The following is a 12,890-nucleotide window of genomic DNA, read 5'->3' on the forward strand; positions in this document are numbered from 1 at the left end:
AGTGCAGTTCCAGCTACCTTAACTTCTTAAATAAAGTTAGATGTTCACTGGCTCTGCTTTGGACACCCTGCCTTAGATTTTGAACATTTTGGCAGAGGGGGAAAAGCATTGTTAGAAATTAAGTGATCCCTGAGATCTCAGCCAATATCCACAATGATCTAAGAGAGCCAGGATATAGGCAGCACCTTGAAATGTCAGACTCTGGGTCAGACATGTCAATGTAAGCATTATCCACTCTACTACAGGATGTGTGGTATACTGTCTGCTATGTCTACTGGAGCTGCTTAGTAAAGATGGAGGGATGCAAGTCTGAACAGGTGCATGAATTCAGTTTTGGATGATAGATTTTTCTTCAGAAAAATCAGCATCATGACAGTTCTACATAGATTTAGCACTGATTAACATGATTCACAACTTCTTTCAGGTTCTATTTAATACTCTGTAGTAAAGACGCTACAATTCTTATTCACAATTCACAAATTTAAGAGGCAATATTTTTTTAAAAAAGACCGTGTCCTTGGAGCCCTCCACAAAATGTTTGCACCATCAGCTAAAACTTGCAGTGACTCAAGGAAAGTACTTAATGAAATCAACTCCCTCATCAACTAAAGTCTAAGAAGAGAGTAAACACACCAACTTAAGCTCAATTCTATAGGCAGCTGGAATTTTTATTTAAAATCATTCCTTGAAAGTGTATTTTTATTATATAAATAATTCATAAGGCATTTGCACTAAACTACATTCACACACTGATAAAGACAGATACATTAATATTTCAGCCTTCCCACCTCCCACTACACTTGCTTCTCAAATCCTTTGCTCGCCAGAAGTAAACACCATTCCGCTTTGCTATGTATCCTTCCAGAACTTTTTCTATGCATTTTCATACATGTTTATGAATATTTAGAAAATTACGAATGTTTGGGTTTTTCTCCTCCTTCTTCATATATTAAGTGTACTGTATAAGCTTTTCTACCATTTGTCTTTGTTTTTTTAACAATATGTCTTGGCGATCATCGCGTCTTGGGAGGCGTGGACCTCACACATTCTCATCACTGAGGCCTATTATTTTATAGATGGCTGTATTATAAATTAATTAGTTTGCCTCTTTATTCTTTTATGGGGCATAAAGTTGAAAAAACTTACGTTTCTTAGTGTGTGGTATAGTATCATCATTGGTCTTTTCAAGCTCTTCCCTTGTTGGATTTGGTTTATCCACCTTCCATCTGATCTCCATGAAGGTGTTGAGCTGTTGTTGCTGTATCTTTTTTGTCATGGGGCAGGTAACAATCCTTCCATTTAGAACATTTAGAAGTAAGAACAGTGCACAAATAAATCAATGTCCTCTGACCTTTTTCTCTCTCTATTTTTGGCACCGAATGTTCTGCTCTAGGTTGTCATTTTCCTACATGTGGACAAAATCATCTTCTTATTCCCCAGGTGTTTCTCAGAGTTTCTACATACTTTTCTCAGTTGTATCCTCATCCCTTCCTCTCTTCAGTTATGTCCCTACGGCTGGCTTTGAGAGAGTTAGCATCACATATTAGTTATCCAACTTCTCTCACCTTCCTATCTTAATTCCATTATTGATACAAGTTAAACACTATTAGCTGATTTCTTTCTATTTGCCTTAAAGGCACTGTTGAATAAAAATCCACAAACATGTATTCTGTGAACATGTTCACACATTCATCAATAATAATAACAATAGCAGCTAACATTTACTTAGTGGCTACTTTATACCTGCTACATTTATAAGCTCTCCAAAACATTTATATCGACTCATTTAGCTCTTTCAACCACTCGATGGAGTAGATAACACTGTAATCCCTATTACTGAAATTGTTCCTAATAGATGAGGAAACTGACCATGGAGAAGCAAAATAAATGGTCCAAGGCCATATGATGGAAGGACTACAATCCAAGCCCAGCCAGTTCAGTTCCAGAGACTGTGTTTGACTCCTACTCTCTACTGCACCTAGGTGTGGGGGTGCCGATCCAAAGAGTCTACGTATTCTAAATTTTAACAGCTAATGAAAAATCACCTTTAAAATGACTCTGTATAAATTTAACTCCCAGCAAAACCTAACAACAGTGGTACTTGTAGTCTTTTATTTTTGTCTGTCTAATCAGGAAAAAATATCTCAAGATTTAAAATTTGTGTTTCTGCTGGCAAATCTTTAGCTATAGAAATACATTCAGTTCTTCAGAGAACATTGAGTTCTTGATGTTCATTGTTCATTGTTGAATGCTGTGCTTGAAAGACAATATAGAGCTGCATTCTAGTCTCTTATTTTATAAAGGAGAAAACTGAGTGTCTGAGAGTTTTAATGACTTCCACAAATTCCCAGAGAGTTAGTTACAAGGTGTGAGGGGAGCACAGAAGTTCTGTCTCTCTTCTAATCCTTCTATTCCTTCTAATCCACACTGCATCCTGCAAAAATCTCCCTTAGTAATCATACTCTTTTATAGGATTCCATGTTGATCACCATACAGCTGTACCAAGATACTGCAATGGGATTCCAATATTTTACTAAAGACCAGAGAAGACACATGGAAGGCAGCGTCCAGGTTAATAGTACTGTTTTCTAACCTCTGGTACAATCTCCACGAAGAATAAAATATCAAGAGGATGGAAAATGAAGGGCAACCCTATACATCAAGTCAGCCCATTTGTTTCTGGCTACTCACTAAACCTGTTTATTTTAGCATTTATTTATGCCATGGGCTCCACGATTACAAAATCAGCCAGAGATTATCCAGAGGATTAATGATAGAGAAGACTCATAGAATTGTGGAACTGGAATGGATCCCAGAATTCATTTACAGTTAAGCTTACAACACCATGTGACAGATGAGTGATGGAGGTCTAGAGATGTCAAATGACTCGTCAAAATTAACACTACTAGTTAGTACCAGACCAGGATTTGAACGTAAGTTTTCCAAGTATTAATTTCCACCTAAACAAGAATTAATCCCCTCACTCATTCAACAAATGTTTATTAAGTTATTATTAATTGCTAAATATTGACCTAGGCATTGAAATTTGATGGCAAGACAGATATTGTCAGTGTTTCCACAGAATTTACTGTCTAGCGTGGTTAGAGGACATGGAAAGTGACTTCCCTCAGCTCTTGGTGTTTACTTCCATGTGGCAAGAGTCCCACCAGGGTTAAGCTCCTGGACTCCCTCTGCCCTTCTGGCAGATAGAGATTTCCGTCTGATTATTGGATTTGGATGAGTAAATGGGCATGCCTTGCTTATTATCTCCTCTCCTTCTTGTCTGGGGGCTTCTGTTCTTGCCCTGCTTCTCTTGTAAATGTTGATTTGGCCTCCAGTGGACCAGCGTTGTCTGCTATCAGAGGCATCAGTCTGTCTAATTCTGGACTTCCTATCAGGAACGCCACTTACCTTCAGATAGAAGCCCCCTTCTCAAAGTATAATTGCTTTAGTAGCAAAAGTGGCAGTTTACTCTCATTTGCTTACCTTTTTGTCTTATTTTTCTATTGGTTCCAAAGTTGCTGAGGAAAAAGGATGCTATATTGTTGACCATCATTAAACCGTAACAAAGGAATCCAGATCAATTGCTGTGATAACAAAAGTCTACGGCCCTACAGAAACATGTAGGAGGGATTCAGAAGATATGAAAGTTTTACCAGATAACTAACATGAGGTCATACAATTCTGATCGGCTGCCTATATTTTGTTTGTTTTTAATAAAGGGCTGCTCTTGCTTTAGAAACAGGCTTCTTTTACACTAAAATGATATTATAATTCTTTAAAGAGGCATTCATTATAATAAGTGTCTATCCTGAAGCTCTTGCAAGAGTTTCTTTTCTGATATAGCTATGGAGTGGTGACCCATCGCACGGGCCCTCAGAGAAGAGTTAAAGCAAAGGCCTAAAGTATTCTTTTCTTTAAGAAAAAGCCAAAATCTTCTGCCAGATGCACCACATTACACACACTTATGACTTTATAGATGGAGTCTAAAATGACAATTATATAGCATAGACACTTAAAGTTCATTTAGAAAAGCACAGAGTCAGTCTGTGATGGTTATTAAGGTATTGTCTCTTAGTTTTAGGTCTACATTCTATACTCTGCTTTGGGATGGTATAGCTGGGAATCTGAAAACCACATTTGTCGTCTGTCAACTGTTCCCTGTAGGTTACGTCGATAGGGGGCGCTAGAGGGCAATTAGAAGGCTGGAGGACTAGGAAGAGAACTGACTGCTCCTTTCTGTTTATGCTTTCTGTCCTGTTAACATCACCCTGGCAATGGCAGTTGGCTCCAATCTCCTCCTTTCACCTTCTGAATTGGAGAACTACCCCACTAAACCCTGCCTCCCCATTCCTCCAGAGAGACAGCACTGCTGAGTGGCAATGCCCTCTCCTCAGAGGTCTGGGTCCCAGCTCGAAAGGGTCTTTCAAGTTCCATAAGGAAACCAGTGCGCCACTTCAGAGGTCTGAGTCTCACTCTAGAGCTTCTGGGTTCTAACAACCCCAACTTCCTCTCTTTGTCCCCTAGTCCTAGGGTTGGGGCTGCTCCCTGCAGTTACTAACCCTATCAACTTGACATTTCCTGTTGCCATTTCAGTCCTCTAATACTTGTTTAAGCAATTCTCTATAATTAATTGTCATGGTTTCTGTTTTTCTGCATGGACCCTGAGCAGTCACCAAAATGCCAGTCATACCTTATACATTCAGGAAAAGAAATTATACTCCCAAATGGTCATTCTCTAATCATTCTGGATCCATAGTTGATAGATAACAACAAATTCAATATCCAAGTGAGGTCTAGAACATGTTAACTTTGCCCTTTCATCAAATAAGGTAACTATGTGGGCAGAGTGATGCTCAGCAACAGTTCTAGAAGTAAAATGCTTAAAAAGCAACAAGAATATCCTACACGATTATCTCCAATTAGAGTGAGGGTCAAAAGCAGGGATCTTGGCAATGTGACCTGGTTGCTGAGAAATTAGCTTAAAGCAATCATGCACTATTAAAATTTGTTTCTCGGATATGTTATTTTGCAACTAATGTTGCCTCCAGGCAAGAGTAAATCAAGAGAGAGAGAAAAAATCTACTCGTTCCTACTTTACATTGAAAGATCATTACTTAGAGTAATCTAGCAACCAAAATTTGTGCAACAGTGTTAGAAACCAAATAAAAATTCTATACTTTGCTTCATAGCCAGTAAAAAATTGCGCCATTTGAAGATAATCTATTTGTGGAGTCTTTTTCTGCTCCCCTATCTGCCCCTGTGATCAGATTATATTCTGGTGCTTGGTTACAATAAACATTTCATCTTCAGCATTCCTTGAGTTTCTACGTATGACCCTTGCTTCCATCAGCGTGCCTTTCCTTTCCTTGTGTTTCCTTTATTTTATACTTTTAAAAATAAACAGCAATACCTCTGGATCTTCAATGAGGAAGGAACGTATGAATCAGTAATCCTTTTCACCAACTGTTGGAAGAAGTCCCGATGCCAGCTCAACCAAACCCAAGTTAACATATTGCTTACAAAAATATGTCACACTTATTATTATTTTACTCTTTTAAAAGATTAATAAGTTGTAGAAATTAAATAGTCAACACTAGTGTCTACCTTATTATTACCTTATTATGACGTTAGTTTATGCAGTTGTGAAATGTGATCCGTCAGACGTCAGGGGCTGGTGTCTAGGGAAGCGCGTTAACAGTCTAGCCTGGGGGCCAAGGCAGGTTTTACCAGTGTACTTAGATGTACATGTTTTACAAGAAGGGTGGAATTTCTGAGTTAAAATGACTGCAGTTTGCAGCTTCATCTCAGAAAATTAGCTCATGGAGGAAATTCAGATCTCCTATGTGTGTTTCCTTTATTTTCCTTCCCTTCAAACGTAGACTAGCGTTAGCCAAAATGCAGGGTCTTGAGGAAACACATAGGTTTGATGTAAAGCTTTCATAGGTAACTCTTGGCAATTTGATGATTAGGATGTACAGAACTAAATGCATCTCTCATGATTTAACAGTTTATTTGCCACATGTAATTAGAATACACCTGTATCATTAAACGGCATTGGCTAAGCTTGGATGGATCCTGATAAGTAGTTTGGGAAGGTAACATATGGAAGGAAGGCATGGTCACACACCATAAAGGATTTTAACACAGATTATATCTAGAATGATAGTATCATCATATTTTAGAGGTACAAGGGTTCATTAGTTCAGCCTCCACATTTCACTGGTAGGAAAACTGAGACCCAGGGAGAAAAATGTGTTTTTGTCTTAGTCACACTACTATTTAGCAGAAAATAGAACTGGAGAATGGTCCCCTGACCCCAAGCCAAGTTCCATTGTCCCCAACCATCTGTTGTTGCCGCAGTGACAGGCCACACTATAGCCACTTCCCACAAACATGCATGCTTCCCAGAGGTCACCAGGTAACCATCCAAATGGCCTTTAGTTTTTATCCAGAAAAGTTGAAAGACTGTTCACTTAAAAAATTCATTGGTTTTGTATTTTAAAGACATGGACATAAATGACTTGGCTGGAATTGTTTTTTGGTTCCATGTTCTCTGACAGGGTGGAAAAGTGGATAGGGCCCTCCATGGGATCAGGCACAGACATTTTAAAATCAACACACTGTCTCCAAAAACCTTGTCCACTGACACCGCCACCCCTTTGGCCAGTGATCATGACAACCCTCTGCCTTTACCAGCTTATTTTAGAACACGTTGCATCGACATTTCTAAAGTTTCTTACCAGGAAATAATGCCAAATATCTCAAAATATTCATGTATAGAATAAAATAATGAAACTTGGTAAATAGATGTTGATTACATGAAATGTTGTTTAGTAACTATTGGAAACAATAGAACTTCAGGGCTTAGGACTCTGGGTTGAGGTCTGCTTACTCTTGATTAGGATAGAACATGGATTTCATTGGAATTAAAAAAATAAAATTGGGGCCTATATTTAAATTAGCGAAGAAAGATTTGGGCTGGTTTGGTGTTTGGTTTAACTGTCATCACCTGAAATCTTTGTTTTGCAATCAGGTTGGTTAGGAGCTATTTAGGCCAATGAGTTTATGCTTCTTCTGGGATGAGCAGCAATAGCTTCCTTGAAAACTGCCACAACCATTTCTGTCGAACAGAGCTGTCACACCAGGTTAGTGGAAATGTTTTTATACTATGTTTCTATTAATATTTTATAAGAGCACTATATTTTACCCGAAAGCAATGAGAAATGTAGATGTTCTATGTTTCAGGCAGGATTGTGCTGTGGTGCTTAAAATCTCCATTACCTGCATTTCAAGAGAGACAAGAAGAAAAGAAAACATGTATCCTGATTAAGTTCTCTCTTCTTTATCATTAGTTTTCTAAGTTATGGAGATGACACACTTCTTACGATTGCTATGCCCAAGTGTTAAACAGATAATTAAAACAGAAGAAGTGGTAAATAAGTATTTTCGAAAGCAGTAGAGCTATGACTTCTGGATACACACAGAAGTTTAAGAATCATGATAAAAAAGGAATAAATGTGTACTTATACACACATATCTATAAGCAAACATATTTATTCACAATTATTCATAAAGTTAGCATAGTTACTGCCTTTATCTTGTTGCAGGATAATTTTCAAAGGATCTGTTGGCTTTAGTAGGAATTCAGACTTCATTTGTGACTCACATTTATAAGCATGAAGGAGATGGAAGTCTGGGGGTTACATGTGGACCACCATGGGAAGGAGGCCCGGGGCAGGATGCAATTGACTGGTTTCCAGTTTGAGGGACTCTAGTTTACAGGGATGTCAAGGTTGTGAGTTTTCAAGTTAATGATTCTCATGTGGGGGCAGGAAGGGGGGTTTCTGGAAAAGGGTTGAGCAATCCCCTTCCTTTCCCTTCTCTTTCTTTTTCCACCAACCTTCCACTTTTATCCCCATCCCTTTCCCTCTCTCTCTTTCTCTCCCTCCCCAGTCCCTCACATCTCCCTCCTTCCCCCCCTGCCTCCTCTACCCTCTTCTCTCATTGTCAATGGTGGTGACACATGCTGTGTGTTCCAAGCCAGAAATTAAGAGCTCTGTTGACTCAAGTTAGCCTTTTGTTTGAAAACTTGTTTATTCCCATGCTACACTACTTCCCTCAAATTTATAAAAGATCAGGAACACAATTTATAAGCTCTATAATGTTCTCTCCAAAGATCTTACTTCTGTCTTGTATCCAATTTTTAAAATATTTTTCTTCTGTAGGTATTACCCATTTGATTCATTGCCACATACTCTCTTGCTCTGTGTGTCGTAGAATGGAAATTCATATGATTCATTACTTCAGGACAATGTCTTAGCCTAGCGTGAAAGGTTATATACACTGGAGACTTGCTGTTCTTGGCATCTTTCCTTTAGTTTCTTCACTTCAAGGCATCAAATGAAGTGTAAATGGCGCAATCTGATCTTGGAGTGACAATGTTGGGTGTTTCATAATAACTTTATCGGGTCTAAAAGATACGTGCTCTCTTCATACACTTCCTGTTCCATCATTTATTACTTCTACTCATAACACTGAGTTAAAAAAATGTAAGGGTCTTCTATCAAATATTTTCTAATTGCAAGTTCAGTTTGCTTCCTAATATGATAACCACAATGGAAAAAGCCATAATGGAATGCAGCACTGTTATCTGATTTACTTTACACCATGAACTCTGTTTAAAATAATTGCATCCTGGTTGCATTTTGTAGTACATATATTCATTAGTGAGTTATTTCATAGGGTATAGATAATCTTCTGTTAAGTGATAAGCTGGATGACTTATTTTCGAAAACGCTATGTTGGGGTTCTGAGAGACTACTCCTTATTACTAAGTGGGTTCTGTGCACTTAAAAATTGAAACTGAAATAAATTACAGGTAGGTACACATATCACCTTTATTACTGACAGAGGTCAAGTTGTAGAGTTAGGTCTATTAAAACAAATGGGCTTGCTAACACTGAACCGTAGAATCAGATTTATCCACATCAGGGCAGCAGGGGTCCGGGAGAAATTTCCCATCGTGGAGAAAGCCGTGGGACCATCATCTGGTGGGCAGTTTGTACACGAAGGAAGAGAAACTCCCAAGAGAGAGAAGGTCAAGGCTGAAAGGCACATGCCCAGTTATTCTTCTCACATTTATCAATCATAAAGGTTATTGTCCCCCACCCCCGCTCCAGAAGCTGAATGAGTAAAGGATTAAAGAGGAGTTAGAAGGGTATTTAGGGGAAATTCACTCCTCATAGGAACTAGTGAGGAAAAAGTCTGTCCTGCTAATACGCTGGACTAGAGCAAAGGGAATCTGGATTCTGATTCTAGTTTCCCAAGTAACTGACTCGCTCTAGGACCTTGGGTTCTGGTTCTCTATCATACTATCTACAGAAAAAAGCCTGTAGTGTTGGTGAGTTCCAGGGTCTCTTTGCTTTTCAACATAATAGAATTTACTGCCATTTGTTGAGCACTATTCTCAGGCACTGGGTCAGAGCATCTTATTTACTTTCTCACTTAATTCTCACTTTATAAAGGCTCACAGGGGTAAAGGACAGCTTAGGCTGTACAACATGTAAGGGGCAGATTCAGGATTAAAATTCAAGTTCTGCAAATCACCCTGCTGCACTCATGATATGTGAATCATAAGGCCACACACAATAAATATACCATCAAAGAAGCCTTAGTATATTTCTTTGAGTCCGTAGGCCAACAGATATTCCTCAAAGTGAATCAAGATTCATATGGCACCTGGTCTTTGTAGTACAAAGAGCCAATGTTTTCCCCAGTCTGAGAGAGATGAGCTCAGAAAAGTCTATTACTTATGAGAGATGACTGAGAAAAGATGCAGATTGATAAGAAAGGGCAGACTCTGGTAGTACAATTTTTAATCCCCCCATTCTCAGTGCCCACACTCCAGATGAGAAATGGTTCACAGTGAAAAGTAGCAATAATGACAAGAATAATTATTTTCATCATAATTGTTTCTTGAAAGAAAGGATTCTGAACTTGAAATCTTTACTCTTTATTTCTTGAAAGAAGTAATTCCGGATTTAGAATCTTTATTCTTTAGATAAAGAAACTTTAACATCATTCTTTTAGGTAACAGAATCTAAGTGTATATTTGGAAGTCGTATATTTTTGATTTAAAAAAAATTAAGAGAATTACTTCCTAGTTTTGAATAATATTCCCTTTACATATGTGAGGCCCTGGAATGACAGCAGGCAACAATCACATCATCTAGAGTTTTCAGGACTCCTGACTGTAAGGTGCAGTAAACAAAGGCAAAATCTGAGCTTCCATTCTCTTCTGATCTGTCAGTGACCTGACTATAGACACACAGCTCAGTAATTTGCTGAGTACCAACTGTCAATCACATTAAAACAAAAGACAAAAAGAACAGGCACAGTGAGCATAGTAAAGTAGTTGATGAAATAATTTTATTAGCTCTGAGACAACACATACACACATCTGATCAAAGATTTACTTCACTTCTGATTCACTCCTGAAGTGAATCTAGGAAATATGATTTCAGCAGGCACTAGTGTGGGTGGAAATTTTAACACAGACCGTACAGTGTTGGTAGTTATGAATACATATAGAGTTGCATGGTTTTGAAATATTCTTTCGTGATATTGGGAGTGACAGTATGGTTAATTGAACTGTCATGTGAGACCACTATTCATCAAGGCTTCCTGATAGATGAGATTCATTTTCCTTAAGCGAATTATGTGTATCACAGTAGCTGTATATTGAGAACTTTGATAAGCATTTCATGCAGAGCTCAAAGAAAAAGACATAAATAAGAAATTCAATAGAACAAAAAATTTAAAAATCTATTTTTATTGTTTATTTTATTTATTTATTTATTTTGAGGAAGAGTAGCCCTGAGCTAGCTACTGCCAGTCCTCCTCTTTTTGCTGAGGAAGACTGGCCCTGAGCTAACATCCGTGCCCATCTTCCTCTACCTTATATGTGGGACGCCTACCACAGCATGGTGTGCCAAGCAGTGCCATGTCCACACCTGGGATCCGAACCAGCGAACCCCAGGCCACTGAGAAGCGGAACGTGCGAACTTAACCACTGCACCACCGGGCCAGCCCCCCTAAAAATCTATTAATGTTTGCATTGAGCTTAGAAATTATGTAAATTATTTCTCATTCTTTAGAAAATACAGCATTTGAATGAAAGGTCCAAAAAGATATTGGCTAATAATACAGTTTTAAGATAGTAGAAAGAAATAAACATGAAAATTATGCAATATTCACACCTTTGATAGCATGCCAAATGTGGTAGCTTTATCTACTCTTTAAACTTCATTATAAAGTAAACTGTTAGTCATCTACACATAAACTTTCAGGTGTACGAATTAAAATAGAGACTTTAATCATCCATTACGTAGATTGTGCATCATATAAATTCCAAGGTAGAGATTTGTTTGAGTTATAGCATTTAGGATAGTAAATATACATGTGAATTCATTGTATTCCTTTCTCTGCTGTGTATGAAAGGGGGGGATAAGCCTTAAAAAAAAGACTTGAATGCTTATATTTGGATTTGTAACATTTTCACAGCTATAGAAAGTAATATTTTAAATTAGAAGTAGTTAAAAAAATGAAAAAATAGATGGTCTCTGTTATTGAGGAGGCAGAAAGTGTTTGTCAGCTGTGTAGTGAAATGTATGGGGAAAGAAGCGATTCACTTATGAATTTTTAAGTGCAAATTTTAAAGACCTCTACTGGGTTCTACAAATCAGCTTCCAATGGTGCTATGGACATAGTATGTTATTTACTAAGCGTATTCTTTGCCTAACTGAAATCAAACAGGACAGGTATATATAAATCTTCACATTCTGTGGTTTTCTAGAAGGCAATGTGCTATAGAGGCTAATGCTTATTTCACTTTGCTATTCAACATTTTTATTAACAGTAGCATACAGAAGGTTGTTAGTTTTGTACTCCACAAAATTATAGGGTGGGACCAACTTTATTTCTCAGCACTGCTATTTTGTTTAGGTTTTAATTACACAGGGGCTCAAAGCTGAACTAAAAGTCACTTTGAGAAATAACAACTACCATTCCTAAAACTCCCCCAAAGCTGACACAACTTGGGTTGTGCTTTTCTAGTTGTTTATTCTATAAAAAATACTCTGGGTGTATATATAATATATATATTGCATAGAGAAATGTTTGTGTGTGGTTATGCATAAAACATGTCACACTTTATCACATTTTTATAAATCATTTTTTGTTTTGTATGTCTTTCATCATACAATTTGTTGCGATCTATGCCACTTTTTAAAATTCTTATAAAATATTTATTAAATGACTACATTGCATTTTATTTTATAGTCTCCTTTGATGGACTTATCTGTTGTTTCCAATTTTTCAGTATCTGGGCAGTGCAGAAATGAATATTGTAAAACTTGAAAGAATATTTCTGCAGGGGAACTATTAAGAAGTGGAATTACCTGGTCATACATTGTGTGCATTTTAAATATTCATATCCAGAGCAGCTCTGTCAAATTCTGTTACCACCTTCAGTGTGTGAGTACATTTTTAAGTTGATGTGAGTAACTTAGAAATGTTTCCAAATGGATGGGGAAAATAATATCTTTATAGTTACTAATTACTGCTTGGTTGAACATTTTTCAATATGTTTGTTGACCATTTGTATTTCCTTTATTAGTAATTGCTCATATTCTTTGTTTATTTTCTGAGTCATTTGTTCTTTTTCCTTTTTTTTTTTGGTAGAAGTTCTTAAATATTCTGGGCAGTAATTTTACGTTGCATATTTTTTCTCAATCTTTTGTTTTTTGTCCTTTTTGTTTGCTTGTTTGATTTTCTAACTAACTTTTATTACCTTTTAAGTTTCCAGAAAAATTGAGTGGAAGGTACAG

The 12,890-nt window shown here is 37.3% G+C and overlaps 1 long non-coding RNA gene across 1 annotated transcript in view; it reads left to right on the forward strand.

The window, feature by feature from the left end:
• The first annotated feature begins 7,014 nt into the window (after positions 1-7,014).
• Positions 7,015-12,890, forward strand: part of LOC139040980 (uncharacterized) — a 75,124-nt gene continuing 69,248 nt past the window's right edge. The window contains exon 1 of the long non-coding RNA XR_011495374.1: positions 7,015-7,148. This is a non-coding gene — a long non-coding RNA (uncharacterized lncRNA). The remainder of the gene's footprint in view (positions 7,149-12,890) is intronic.

The sequence above is a fragment of the Equus asinus genome, chromosome 18 (assembly GCF_041296235.1).
Source record: "Equus asinus isolate D_3611 breed Donkey chromosome 18, EquAss-T2T_v2, whole genome shotgun sequence".
Taxonomy (NCBI): domain Eukaryota; kingdom Metazoa; phylum Chordata; class Mammalia; order Perissodactyla; family Equidae; genus Equus; species Equus asinus.